The sequence below is a fragment of the Nyctereutes procyonoides genome, unplaced genomic scaffold, assembly GCF_905146905.1.
Source record: "Nyctereutes procyonoides isolate TBG_1078 unplaced genomic scaffold, NYPRO_anot_genome, whole genome shotgun sequence".
Lineage (NCBI taxonomy): Eukaryota > Metazoa > Chordata > Mammalia > Carnivora > Canidae > Nyctereutes > Nyctereutes procyonoides.
In genome coordinates this window covers 27,591,430-27,606,961 of record NW_026575035.1, presented here as the reverse complement: position 1 = coordinate 27,606,961, position 15,532 = coordinate 27,591,430, and positions in this window count along the sequence as shown.

The window sequence follows — 15,532 nt, the reverse complement described above, 5'->3', positions numbered from 1 at the left end:
TCATGACAAATTCTCTTAGTGTCAGTTCACCTCACACTATTATCTTGATTATCTTGATTTCCCCATCATTCCTGGAGGGTATTCTCACTGGGTACAAATTCTGTGTTGACAGGTCTTTTGGATCATGTCAGACTCATTTTTGGCCTTTGTAATTATTGATGAGAATTCACTAATATTTGAATTGTTTTTCCTATTAATGGAGTTGTGCTTTCAAGTTTTTCTGTATCCAGCATTAAGAAGTGCATAATATTTCTTGGTATATGTTTCTTTGGGTATATTTGTATTTTGTTTAGCTGCCCGAATTTATGGACAGCTTTTGCCAACTTGCAAATTGTTCAGCCATTATTTTCTATAATGTTTGTTCAGTTCTCACTTTCTCACTTTCTTTTTTTGGAATTTTGATGATGCAAATATTAGATCTTTTGTAATAGTTCAATAGGACCCCACAGTTGTGTTCTTTTTAAAAAAATTTTTTTCAGTCTATTTTCTCTCTGATAATTCTAGAATTCTATCTTCAAATTCAGTGATACTCTTCTCTGTCCTTCCCATTTTTCTGTTGAGTCTATTCATTGAGGGTTTTTCTAAATTTATTATAATGTTTTTTTAGTTATAAAATTTTCGTTTGGTTGTCTTTTTACCTTCCATTACTTCACTGTGACTTCCTATTTCTTTGCTAGGATTATTTTCCCATTTGTTTCAAGCATGTTCATAATTGCTCACTGAAACTTTTTTTGATAGCTGATTTCAAATCATGGTCTAGAAATTTCATCATCTGTATATCATCTTTGTGTCAACATATGTTAATTATCTTTTCTTATTCAAACTGAAATTTTTTGCTGGTTTCTGATACGACAAGTGGTTTTGATGAGTACCTGGGCATTTGGGGTACTATGTTATGAGACTTTAGATCTTATTTAAACCCATTATATTTGATTTTGTCTGACACTTCTGTGATGGAGAAGGTGAGTGTTGCCTTGTTGATTTCAGGAGAAGGTAGAAGTCAGGCTCCCCCATAGGTCTTTGTTGATACTCATGGGTAAACTTTTATATGACGGTCCAAGATAAAAATTCAAGTTTTCTGGCATGCTTTCGCTGATGTTATCCTTTGCTAAAAGTATCTCTTGATACTTGTAGTCATGTGGCCTCCACTGGCACTATGGTGGAGAGAGTGTGACTTCACACCTGGGTTGAGGTATAAGTCCTGGCTTTCCACTGGGCCTTCTTTGACATTACCCTGCAGGGACAAGAAAGAGTTTCTCACACTATCAGATTGGAGTGAAAGTCCACATGACCCATGTAGTCTCCGTTGAAGCTGTGAGGCTGGAATCTTATTATTACCCAGCAGGAATGAAAGTCCTGGGTCCATATTAAGGCTTTCTTAATACCACATCAACAAGGGGGCTTGAGACATTTATACTTTCTAAAAAGTTTACATAATTGCTACCTATAAAATGAATTTTATTAAAATTCAGGGACTAAATGCTAGCTATTTCTTCCCTTAGAGCAAACTATGCCCAGCAGATAAAGTCTAGCTCATGGTTTGTTTTGTGCAGCCCATAATATAAAAATAATTTTTACAGTTTACGAGATAGTTTTTCTAAAAAAGAATATATAACAACAGAGGTCTTTGTTACCTGAAAAGCTTAAAATATTTATGCCTCACCTTTTATAGGACAAATTTATAAGCCTCTGCTTTACAGCAAAAGAAAACATGCAAGAAAGTAAAACAAACATACTATAGCTTAGCTACACAAAGTATCATGAAAGTATGATTCCTGGTTTCTAGTTTTACTACATCTCAGTAGCATGTGAGAAACATAAGCCAAAGGTACACCAAGTAATCTCATTTTATTGATTCCATTTGCCCGAGGGAAGTAGGCACAAAAAAAAATCTATATAAATGTCAAGACTTGGGAGTACTCTAAATTTCTATTTAGAGTAAATCCAATTTGTTTTTTTCAACATTTCCCTCCTCATTAGCACAACTATTATTATAGGTACCTTGCAATTTTACTCCTTCCAGTTTCTCCAGACCCTTGTCTCCATAACCACTCTAGGAAAACCCAGACCTATACACCAATTTTCCTTCATTCAGCCCTAGCAAGCCAAGAATAACTAAAGTCAGAGATTTGTAGTTTGTCAAAGGAATTAATACAAAATGTTGTTAATGAAGTACCTGGAAGAATAGGCAACTGTTTACACAGGTGCTCTGAAAATCCAACTGCCGAAGTGGTCATTACATTATACATTGTGCCTTAATTTATAGGAGAAAACAGAAAAATTATACTTTGATTTGTTATCTTCCCCTCCTTCTTTACCATTTTCTCATTGTTCTCCTCAAACCCTTTTGTTATTTTCAAATGTATTTGCCAATAAGCTACCTCAGGTCTACTATATGCAATTATATATTCTTATGATTAGTATTGCCTCCAGGAGAAAGGATTGTGGATGTGGAGATGTAGTCAGGAACCAGCAATCATAGAAGGCCATTGATACACTTGGCAGTTGAGAAGATAACTTGATGATAGGATCTGGAGTATATTTCAAAGTTAAAAAGGCCTGGATCTAAAATCTAAAATCCACCTCAACTTCCTAGTGGTATTATGTTGTATTGGTCAAGTGGCCTTGTCTCAGTTTCCAGTGGTTCACAACTCCTATCTAAGTATACCAAATTGGCTGATGCTTCCACTTGAGGTCAAACAGACCTGGGTTTGAAACCAGCCATGTTAATTACAAGCTGGGTCTTTTAAGAAAGTTATAAGTAACTAAGGTCTCTTTGTCTTAGTTTATTATTTTGTAAAATAGTAAATCTTTAATCAGGCCTGACATATATAAACACTCAATATATTTTAATTAACAACACAATCACTGTTAATACACATCACAAGGCTTCTCTTAAGTATGACTTCAATGATTGCAAAAATAACATGATTTTATAAGTTGAAGGTTCAGAAAAGACAAGAAAAGTTTTAGAAGGAGTGCCTGGGAGGCTTAGTTCATTAAATGTCCAACTCTTGATTTCAGCTCAGGTCATGATCTCAAAGTCATAAGATCAAGCCCTGCTTTGGGTTTTGGGATGGCATGGAGCCTACTTAAGATTCTCTCTCCCTCTCCACCTCCCCATTCCCCGTGCCCGTCCATCCTTGCTTGTTCATGTGCACATGTGTATACTCTCTCTCACTCTCTCTCTCTCAAAAACAAAAGTTTTAGAAAAGACAAAAGTAAGGAAATTCAATTTATACACAAAATTGTAGCTGAACAACCGACATTACAAAATTAATTGCCATAAAATAAATCTATTGCAGTTTAGTAAACTAAACTGAAAGGTAACCCAGATTATATCTGTATGAAGGGAATTGGCATGAAATCAATGTGAATATAATAAAAAATACTGCCATGATTAGAATTATGCTATGCCTTTACTTTCATCTGAATTAATTTTTTATCTTTCTGAGAATAACCTATAATTTTGCTAAAGTATTAAGAAATTATGAGAATAATTATAAAAAATATCTTCCATATTGATGTAACTGCCATGAAGAGATTTTATGTCAGTGAATAAATAAGCCTATAATAGTTCACAAAAAAATAGGAGTGATTGCTTTGCAAATATATAGCCACTTTTTTAATGTATTCAAATATTCCCTCTTCTAGTGATTGTTTGCTTATTTCACTTGACTAGAAAACTTGATGGAATAAAGAATACTTCAAACCTACAAGTCAATTGAAATAATGCAAAGAAAATACCATTATGCACAGTAATTGAAATAATGGGATTTCTATAAATCCCTATTAACACACAATAGCTGTAATCAATATTAGTTCCTTAAATCTATTTGCCTTGAATTATGTGTTTATAGGTAAAATCATGTATGCTTCAAAGAAATCATTATACTATAAATTGCAATATACACATACACTTATACACATAAACTGCAGTGTGTGTGTATATATATAGTATATAAATTTTTAATTTTTTTGCTATGAGCTTTATTCATTTATGAGAAGCTGTAGAAGTCAGTGTAACATTTAAAATCTAAAGTGATGCTTTACCATAGTTATTTTTATTTTATTATCTTAAGAATTTTTTAAATCAAGCAAAATGTATGAATTTTATTAATGTTTTTATTCTGAAAGATGACTAACTTTAAAAAAGCACTCAATAATCTTGTAAGATTATTCAAGTTATTCAATTGTATCTTTGAAATTATATATTAGAAGATTCTATTTTCAAATTTTTAATTGTGGTAAGCTATACTTAACATAAAATTTGACATAGTAGTAATTTTTAAGTGTATGGTTCAGTAGTGTTAAGTACATTCATGTTTATACACCCAATCTCTAGAACTTTTTATCTTTATGGCTTAAACTCTGTACCCATTAAACAACTTCCCTTTCCCCCCTCTTCTAGCCCCAACCACTATTTTACTTTACCTATCTATAAATCTGACTGTTCCAGGGAACTTATGTATGTAGTATCACATCGTATTTGTGTTTTTGTGACTAATTTATTTCACCTAGCATAATGTCATCAAGGTTCATCTATGTCACAGCATGTGACAGAATTTACACCTGCCTTTAGGCTGAAAAATACTCCATTTTATGTTTATAACACATTTTATCTAATCATCTATCAATGTACAATGCCATGTTGCTTGTACCTTTGGCTGCTTCCACCTTTGGTTATTATGAATGATGCTGTGTAAACATGGAGTGCAAGTATGTGTTAGAGATCCAGACTGCAATATTTGTGGATATATACCCATGAGTCAAATGGCTGGGTCATATGGTGATTCTGTTTTTCATCTTTTGTGGAATGTCCCACTGTTTTCAATAACATCTGTACCATTTTTCATTCCTACCAATAATAGTACATAAGCATTTTAATTTCTCCATTTCATCTCCAAAATTTGTTACTTTCTGTTTTTTTTTTGATGATAGCCACACTAAAGTGTGTGAAGTACTATCTCACTGTGGTTTTGATTCGCACTTCCCTGATAATTAACAACTTTTATTTTCATATACTTATCAACCAATTTATGCTTTTTTTGAGAAATAGCCATTCAAGTTCTTTTTTTTAAAGACATATTTATTCAGCATCATGATCAGACTATTACATTTAGCAATCAACAACATGGGTGCAAAAGAAAAAAATCTACATTAAAACCCTTTGTGGGAATGCTTTACACTTTCCACAGAACAGAAACTAAAATAACCTGTTGCACAATTAGTCACAAATACAGTCCTCAAGTTTTTTTTTTCCCATACACATGAGTATTGTCTAAAACATGTCTTTTTTTTAAAGATTTTATTTATTTATTCATGAGATGGGGGGGTGCAGAGACACAGGCGGAGGGGGAAGCAGGCTCTATGCAGGGAGCCCGACAGGGGACTCGATCCCAGGTCTCCAGGATCAGGCCCTGGGCTGAAGGCAGCACTAAAGTGCTGAGCCACCCAGGCTGCCCTAAAACATGTCTTCTTTGTAGCAGCTGCACCCTGCCACCATTGTGCTTGGCTGAGTTCACAAATCTGTTGTAACCTGTACTTCCCTGTCACTCCTCTGGCTCTCCTCTCCTGCTAAACTTTGTTTCCTGGCAGTAATTAAAACCTTCTGCCACTGCCATAGCTGCTGCTGTTGCTGGAACCACCATGGCCACCTTGGTTTCGTGGTTTGGCAAAATATTGGCCTCCACCACCATAGGGGCCAGAGTTTCTGCCTCCAAAATTTCCTCCTTTCATGGGTCCAAAATTTGAGGATTGATTGTTGTAATTGCCAAAATCATTATAGCTTACGCCACCTCCAAAGCTGCTTCCATCATTGCCAAATCCGTTATAGCCATCCCCATTGCCACCATATCCACCACCACTTCGACTGCCACCAAAGCCACCTCAACCACTGAGGTGACCAGTGGTTGTCATGATCAAAGTTGTCATTCCCACCAAAACCACCTCCATGACCACCACCAAAGTTTCCAGAACCACTTCGGCCTCTTTGGCTGGATGAAGCTCTAGCCATCTCTTGCTTCGATAGGGCTTTCCTTACTTCACAGTTGTGGCCATTCACAGTGTGGTATTTTTGAATGACAATCTTGTCTACAGAGTCATGGTCATCAAATGTCACAAAAGCAAAACCTCTCTTTTTGCCACTGCCTTGGTCAGTCATGATCTCAATCACTTCAAATTTCCCATACTGTTCAAAATAATCTCATAGATGATGTTCTTCATGTTCTTCAGTGTCTTCTTTAATGCCACCAACAAAAATCTTTTTCACAGTTAAGTAGGCAGCAGGTCTTTGAGAATCTTCTCTTGAGACAACCCTTTTTGGTTCCAGAACTCTTCCATTCACCTTGTATGGCCTTGCATTCATGGCTGCATCTACTTCCTCCACAGTGGCATACATGACAAACCCAAAGCCTCTGGAGCGCTTGGTGTTGAGGGTCTCTCATTACCACACAGCCCGTAAGCATCCCCCATTGCTCAAAATGGCTCCTCAGACTCTCATCGGTTGGTTCAAAGCTCAAACCTCTAATGAAGAGCTTCCACAGCTGCTCAGGCTCTTTGGGCGACTCTGACTTAGACATGACAGTGGTGGGAGGGGAGACTTTAATGATGCTTACCCGGTGGCATCCAGGGGCAGAAAAGCGCCATTCAAGTTCTTTGTTTTTAATTGGGTTACTTACTTTTTGTTGTTGTAGTTGAAATATGCTTCTTTTTATATTCTGTATATGAATGATTTACAAATTCTTACTCCAATTCCATTAACTGCTTTATCACTCTGTTGACTGTTCTTTGATGCACAGACATTTCTAATTTTAATATAGTCCAATTTATCTATTCTTTTGTTGCCTCTACTTTTGGTGTCAAGTTCAAGAAATTCTGCAAGTCCAATGTCACAAAGTTTTTTTACTTTTGTTTTCTGCTAAAAGTTTTATACTTTTAGCTTTTGTGTTGAGGTGGTTTACTCATTTTGAGTTAAATTTTGTATATGGGGCAAGGTGAAGGTCCACCCTCATTCCATTACATAAGAATATTCAGTTTTCACAATGTTTATTTGGTGAAAATGCTATTCTCTCCTCATTGAATGGTTTTGCGTCCTTGTAAAAAAGTACTTAACGATGTATGTGAAACCTTATTTCTGGCTATGGATTCTATTCTAGTCTATGTGTTTCTCTTTTAAGCAAGTATCACACTGTTTTGATTATTGTAGTTTTGTAATAAATTTTGAAATAAGAAAATATGAAACCTTTAAATTTGCTTTTGGTTTTTCAAGATTGCTTAAGCTATTTAGAGGCACTTGAGATTTCATATGTTTTAGGATGAAATTTTCTTGTCCTGCAAAAACAGCCTGAGATTTTGATAAGGATTGCATTGAATCTATAAGTCACTTTGCATAGTATTTATGTTTTAATGATATAAAGTCTACTAATTCATCTACACAAGATGTCTTTGTGTCTTTTTAAATTTCTTTCAAAAACTTTTTGCAATTTTGCCTGTACAAGTCTTTTGCCTCTTCGGTTAAGCTTATTCCTAATTATCTTATTCCTTTTTATGCTATTATAAATTAAATTGTTTCTTGGGGCACCTGGGTGGCTCAGTGGTTGAGCATCTGCTCTTGTCTCAGGTCGTGATCCCAGGGTCCTGGGATTGAGTCCTGCATCAGGATCCCCACAGGGAGCCTGCTTCTCCCTCTGCCTATGTCTCTGCCTCTATGTGTGTGTGTGTCTCTCATGAATAAATAAATAAAATCTTCTTGGTTAATTGAATGTTCTTATTATAAAAGGGTATTGAATGTTGCCAAATCTTTCTTTTGCATCAATTGAGATAATTATGTTGTTTTTCTTCTTTATTATGTTAATATGGTATATTATATTTACTAACTTTTATATGTTCTTTTTGTCCCTTACTTCCTTGCTTGTTGACCTCTTTTCTGTTTAGTGGATATTTTTGTAGTGACACGTTTTGATTCTTTCTTCATTTCCTTTCTTTGTATATTTTATGGATGTTTCTTTGTGTTTACAGGGAGGACTCCATAAATCTTACCAATGTTGTAACACTATTTTGATCTGATAACAATTTAGCTTCAATCTCTTATAAAACCTACTTCACATATCCCCCACAATTTTTTGTTATTAATGTCACAAAATATGTTTTTATATATTGCATACCACTTAAAATAAATGTACAGTTATTTTATATTTTTCTTTTAAATTTTATAAAAGAATTAAAAGAGAAAAATTAAACCAAAAATAAGTAATCTTTTTTACATATAGCTACTTTTATCTGAGAGTTTCTTATTTTCTAATTGCTCCAAGTTACCCTTGGTTACCTTTTCATTTTAATTTTAAGAATTCCTTTAGCATTTCTGGTAGAGCAGGTATAGTAATAATGAACTTTGGGTTTTGTTTGAGAATGTCCTAACTTCTTCCACATTTTTGAGGAACAGTTTTGCCAGATACAGAATACATAGTTGACTTTTTTTTCTTTCTTTCAGTCCTTGAAGATCTCATCCTTTCTATACCTATCAATGGCTGACTTCTAAGGTTTATGCTAAGAAATCCACTAATCATGTTTATAAGGGTTTCCGTATAAATCACAAACTATATTTCTATTTCTGCTCAAGGTTTTCTCTTCATATCGACTCTTGACAGTTTGATTATAATGTGTCTCAGTGTAGGTCTCTTTTGGTTTCCCAATTTAGAGATCATTAAGATTCTTATATTTCTATATCCATTTTTTCCTCAAATTTGTAACTTTTGTATTCTTTAAATCTGTCATATTTCTTTAGATAAGCTTGCTGTAACTTTTTCTATCTTTTCTCCTTCTGGTTCTCTCATAATATATACACTTGTCTGCTTGATTTCATATCATAACTCCCTTTGACTCTGTTCACTTTTCTTCATTTTCGTTTTGTTCCCAGACTCAATAATTTCAAATGATCTGTCATTAAGGTCACTAGTTTTTAATTTTGTCTGTTCAAGTCTGCTGTAAGAACTCTCTAATGGATTTTTCAATTCATTTGTATTTTTTTAGCTCCAGAATTTTTATTTGGTTCATTTTTATAATTTCTACATCTTTTTATATTCTTACTTTGCTTATGAATTGTTTTCCTGATTTTGTTCATTATATGTCTCTCTGTACTCATTAAGCTATTCAAGACAGATGTTTTAAAAGTCTTTGTCAAGTAATACATAGATCTGTAGTTTTTAGACTCACTTTCTAGGGACTTACTTTGTTCTTTTAAATAACCCATGTTCCTTTTATTCTTGTGTGCCTTGTTATCTTTGTTGAAAATTGGAAATTTAAAAATTAACCACTTCTCCCAGTCTCCCAAAGGGCTGCAGTCCTTCTGAAGCTTTCTTTAATCATGGCCTTCACCACTGCTTTCAGCAGCCTCTTACCTAATTTCCTTCTATCCATGCTAACTGTTCTCCTTAGCTTTCCAAGTAAGCATAAACCAGTTCCTTGGCAGCCGCTTGCCCCCCAGTTAAGTCAAAATATTGCAAGTGTCACTTTTTTCCTTCTATTTTAAAGAGGAACTAGAATAGCATATTCCCCACTGCACCATGGTCCACCAGGGATGGGATAGGGAAAGGTCAAGCAAAGATGCCATGAAATTTCCTGGCATTTCAATTGTGGCTCTTTATTAGTTAGGCATTTGCTTGATTGCTGAAGCATCTTAACTATTCTCTGGAGTTCTTACAAAGCTATGCTGATCTGTATGTTGGTTTTTGTGTGATCTTTCTGTGTGAGTGAGGGCTTGTAACTTCCTGTCTGCCATCTTGTTGACATTGTTCCACAAGTATCCATGTTTATGCTCCACTAAACCTCCTGGGTGTGCACAAACTTCCAATCCCCTTTCTTCTATTGAATGTGTTTAGGGATGGCTCACTAGTCATAACTAATAATAACAGGACACACTACCCAGAGCTACAAGTATTTAGATACATTTTATTAAGATAAAATCATATTGGTATTCAAAAATGTAAGTTTAAACAGATAAGACCTTAAAATGTGAAAACTTAAAAAATTTGTAAATGTCTCATCAAATGTACATTTATAATTTAGTGTTACTTTACTCATTATTACTTTTTTTGTTCAATAAAATACTGCTAAGTATAGACAGGCAACAAATATTTTCTCTTTCCCCTTCTTACTCAGCTGTCTTTCACCACAATTTACTCTTTTTTCACTTTCTTCCTCCCACATGTTAACCAAAATTTTACAATCTCAATCATGCTCAAACTCGCTGAATTCTGAAGGTCTTTTCTATTAATTATATTCAATAGGTGCTAACATAGCATAAATCTATTAAAATATTCTTGCATACCAAATATTGTGATATGTAGTCTTTGATGACTAAATTACAATAGATTGATGTAATGCTTTTGATGAAGTGTATGCCAGGTGCTCTGACCTTGAGATTATAATGAATAATGGTTAGCACAGTTTCCTACTGAACATAATCTAGAACAATGCAAAATGTACTCTGATTATTTTTATTATACCTAGAAAAACTATATTAACTATATTTTTCTTGGTACTCACAAAAATCAATAAGGTTCAACTCTACTATTTCTGATAAATTGTTCTCATCTTAGAATCACCACTGGGTCCAAACTGGGTCAAAGCCTTTGTTGACTTAGTCTGTGGAAGCTTGATTTCAAGAATCAATCCCAGCTTGATTCTGCATGTTCCTCAGTGTACTAAACAAGTTTAGACATAATGCAAATATATTTTGCAAACTATCTCAAAAGATTTTGAAGACATAAAAATTGGGGGATTAAACACTTTTATTACAAATGTGAAACTTATTTGTACCATCTGCATATTAATGAATCTTACTGCCTTTATATTACTGTGCTTTAGTTGCAGCCTGTCACAAAATGTAGACTCTTTAGGGCTCCTTCAGGAACAATATGAGATCTTTAAAAATCAGGACAATAAAGTTAGGCAGGACATCTGGGAACATGAAGAATGTGACAATGTGATCAGAATGCTTTGTCAAAATGAGAACAATGAAGAAGGATTTCTAATGACTCCCTAAACACACTTATTGGATGACATAGTTGTAATACCAAAGTTAAAATGAAAATAATTTTTTCCCTAGCACTACCATAGCATTTATCTTATTGCCTTTTGATTTTACATTTTTTAAATCCTCCACAAGATATTGAGCTTTTTATTTTAGAACAAGTTCTGCGTTGTTTTTTTTTTTTTACTTTTGTTATGTTTTGTTTTGCCATAGTCCGTTGTGTGATGTCTGATACATAATGGATACTCAATCAGTATTTATTGAGTGAATAGAGGAAGTTAATGTTCTGCTAGACACATTTTCTACTAGAATAAAAGCTAATGGGCAATTAGAAACTAGAAGCCATTTATAAATATATGATAAGGGGAATCGGTAGATTTCAAAATATTCTTTTGAGTATTCTAGTCTACTAATTGAAGGAATGTTCCAAAATCATCTAATAGAAATTACTGAAATGAGCCCCAGGATATAGGAACCACCCTATGTAGCTGATGGGATTATAATTTAGATATTAGACTCAATTTAGAGATATCAGAATTTGATTCTTCCCAGAAATAATTTTAAAAATCTAAGTATTAATATGCTCAAATTAAACCTGAGTTATCTATACAAATACTAATGAGCTATGTTTAGGTTTTTCTTATTTACTGTTTTCCATATTATTTGATTTGACCAATTATTATCCCAATACTGTTGGTGATGATGATAATGATGATAGTGATGATGATGATGATGATATTTGCGGTGATTTACACATATGGGATTTACTTTGATAATGTGCAAATCACTATTTAGTGTGTAATACAGTGCAATTTAGGATATAATACAGGCATAATTTCCCTTAATCTTACTGAACAGATAGATCATATTGAGTTTTCCATAAACGTAGCAGTTCACTCAACTAAAGTCTATAGAATAGAATGTAGATTGAAAGAATAATGTACTGTAGAAAATCAAAGAACAAAAAAAGGCTTATACAGAATCAAACAGGGCTAGAGAGTCCTTAGAACAGGGAATTCTCTCCAAGATACCCATAGAAATTTGTTACCATTGTGAATGTATCATTGTTCAGGATACTCCCTTTATTTTGTTTTGAGGCTCACAAACCTGACTTTATAGAAAATATTTTAGGTTTGGGCCAATGTTAATCCAATTTGTGAATTTCGTACAATAAACCCACATGTTTATTTATTGTTTTCACATCAGGGTGTGTTACTGTAGCATGGACTCCAATTCTCATGATGGTATAGTACATTTTTTTTTCCATTAAAAGCAGGATGTGTTGGCTTGAGATCCTCAGAAATGAACTCTGAGATAAGAATCTGTGTATAAGTGGTTATGAAAGTTTCCTAGAAAAAATGAGCCAGGGAGGGAGAAATGGTACAGGGAAACGGGGAGACTATTGATAGTCTCTCAAAGAAATTTGGGGTGTGCCGAACCTCAGAATTGCCCCAGCTGGGAAAAAGGTTTCTGGAGCACCTGTCATTGCACACATCAATCACTAGTTAAGCTCAGACTTGTAAAGATGCAAATTCCCAGGCAATTGTGTTCTCCATTCATACTAATAAGGGCTCCCATGATCCTTGGGCAGCCTTCCAGAAAGAACGAGTTGCAGCTACTGACTGTTGGAAGCAAAATCACGCAGAAGCTCTGGGAGTATACAAAATGATTAAAATGAATCCAAGTGGTCTGGGCAGAGCACCAGTATGGTTCTCGTGCACAGAGGTGTTTAGGAAGCTAAACCATGATCATAAAGTTTTGTGAAAGCAAACTAGAATTAAATTTTACTTACAGACTGGATGATTTCATGTTACCAGGTAAAATAGTCTGGTACATCAGTGTTTACAGGTAGTATAGTCTTTCCCACAGGAAAGAAGCAAGTTGGCAAGGTTTTTTCTCTCCCGAAAAAGTATGCAGAACTAATGGAAAAGTTTGTCTTTGTGATTACATATACTTTTTCTTCTTCTTTTTCTTTTCTTCTCATTTTATTTTTTTATACAAATAATCAATCCCTGTCAGAATATCTTGTTCTTTCTTTGGAAATTTCAATAATCTTAGTCAGAATACAGTCAAGATTATCAGGCCAGCAATTTATCCTATAGTTCTAACAGTTTGCAACACTCTCAGGAGCTTTTTGTTATAATCTCAGACCAACTGGCATAGGCACAAGTCAGGAAGGGACTGAAAAAAGCAGCAGCCACTCCGAGTTGGCAGGTGGAACTTATAATAAGCAGAGATTTTACACAGGTGGCTTGTCTTGGGTAGCAGCTAGATAAACAGATCCCCATATCTGCCCCCACATCTTAAAAGTTTATAAAGAAGCCTTCACTGGTTTTAGTCACCACACACAATGCAGATGTTTTCAACATCATATACCTTCTCAAGGTTCTGTCCCAGAGCAGCCTCTGAGAGTGGGAAAGGCAAAGCAGAATCACATCTCAAGGACAGGGGAAGGGATGGAGAGCCTCTATATGCCCACTAGCAGCACCCAGGTCAATCTGCAATCATCTCTCTTTAACGACCTCTCCCCAAAATTACTGTATTTCTTTTATGTTTAAAGTGTAAATTTCAGAGGGCAAAATTGTTTCCAAGTTATTAGTAGAGGCCTATAGTGTTCAAGTACTAAAAACATATACTGACACTACATGAATTCAATAAAACTAATTTAGTTATTTTACTTTGATCAGAACAAAATTAACCAAATAAGCAACAAATACAGATGATATGAGAATTTTAACCCATGTTGTCATAACATACCTAAAGTTACATTAATAAAGAATACTTCTAAAAAAAAAGCCAAATAGACACTTCCAGTTTCAATTTTCTCATCTTTAATGAGGTGGTTCTAGCTATGATGGCATTATCTTTCCTCCTGCTATAAACAACCAAAGCACTGGGCAAAATATATGATAAAACCTTTTCCATGTGTCAGACAAGGGGCACACAGGACTGAGATCCATAAAGAAGGAGAAGGAAGGGAGCCCACAACAGTGCTGGCTCACTCTCAGAGGCTGCTCTGGGCCATAGGGCAGTATGGGAGAATGGGGGATCCCCAAGGGAAGTGCCATGCTTCTCTGAGCCCCAGAGGGTTAGGGGAGGAGTCAGGGGAGGAGGAGGTGGATGGGATTCAAGTGCTGGAGTAATGAGGAAGGAACTCTGCAAACAAAGAAGCCCAAAAATCTGCATAAAGAACCCTTAATACAGAGTCTCACATCAGAGTGAAACATGTTGCAAGCAAAAGAGGGACAGGAAGTGTACTAATTGCATCAGCTCTCACATCCTAGGGAAAGTTTGTGTTCTGATCAGCAAGGTCAAGACTCCTTGTTAAACCCCTGGGCATTCACTCCAGAACTGTAGTAGCAGGGTGAAATTTCCCTCCCAAAACTACACTGAGAAGCAAGAGTTGTACTCCACTAGTTTACTCTTGCTTTCTTAAGAAGCCCCATGATGTAAAGTCTATGTTACCAATCATTTGCAATTTGTACTAGCTTTTTTGTAATTATCATATCTTTTTATGATTTTACATTTTTGTATTTAATATTATCCTACTATCTAGCCACATTGGCTTCTCTAAGTTATACTAGAGTAATCCTATTTTCATTTTGCCTTTCTACTGTTCTTTTAGTGAAAAAAAAATCTGTATATTTGCCCCTGTTTTATTTAATCTACTTCTTGTTTGCCAAAAAATCAAGTCATTTTGTTTTCCTTAACAGAGCCACATTTGTTTATAATAATAAATGATATATTGTTATCATGAGTACATATTGTAATAAGTCAATGAGTCCGTTTATTTTTAGAATAGTTTTGATCAAACTACTTCCTTTCTGTTATATTTCACATGCATGAACCTCACAATGATATATGAGTTCTTGCCTTAGTACTTAAAATTGCTGGTGTATTCATTACACACGCAGTGTTTTTCCTTATCTCTTTGCCTAGAAAACAATGCAATTATGGAAAATATAGTGTTTGCTGTGCATAGTATTTCCCAAATGAGAGATAAAAGTTTACATTTCTGCCATGATATGGTTATGTTTTCTCTGAAATATTTTCATATTCATTAAGTATTATGTGCAGAGTTGGGTACATATGAATATAAATGCTATATGCCTTTCTCTAAATTTAATGTCTACAAGTAATATAGCTCTTTATTTAAAAAAATATAAAAAGTGAAAAAAATTATAATTTCACCATTCTAAAAACCATTCAAAAATATTTTTTTTCGGGCACCCCGGGTGGCTCAGCGGTTTAGCGCCGCCTTCAGCCTAGGGCGTGATCCTGGAGACCTGGGATCGAGTCCCTCCTCCGGCTCCCTGCAGGGAGCCTGCTTCTCCCTCTGCCTGTGTCTGTGCCTCCCTCTCTCTCTGTGTCTCTCATGAATAAATAAATAAAATCTTAAAAAAATATTTTTTTCCTAAAATATATAACATGCACAAAACAGGAGCACAAAATACAAACATAAAGTCTAAAGAATTATCATCTTAGGAAAACAATATCCTG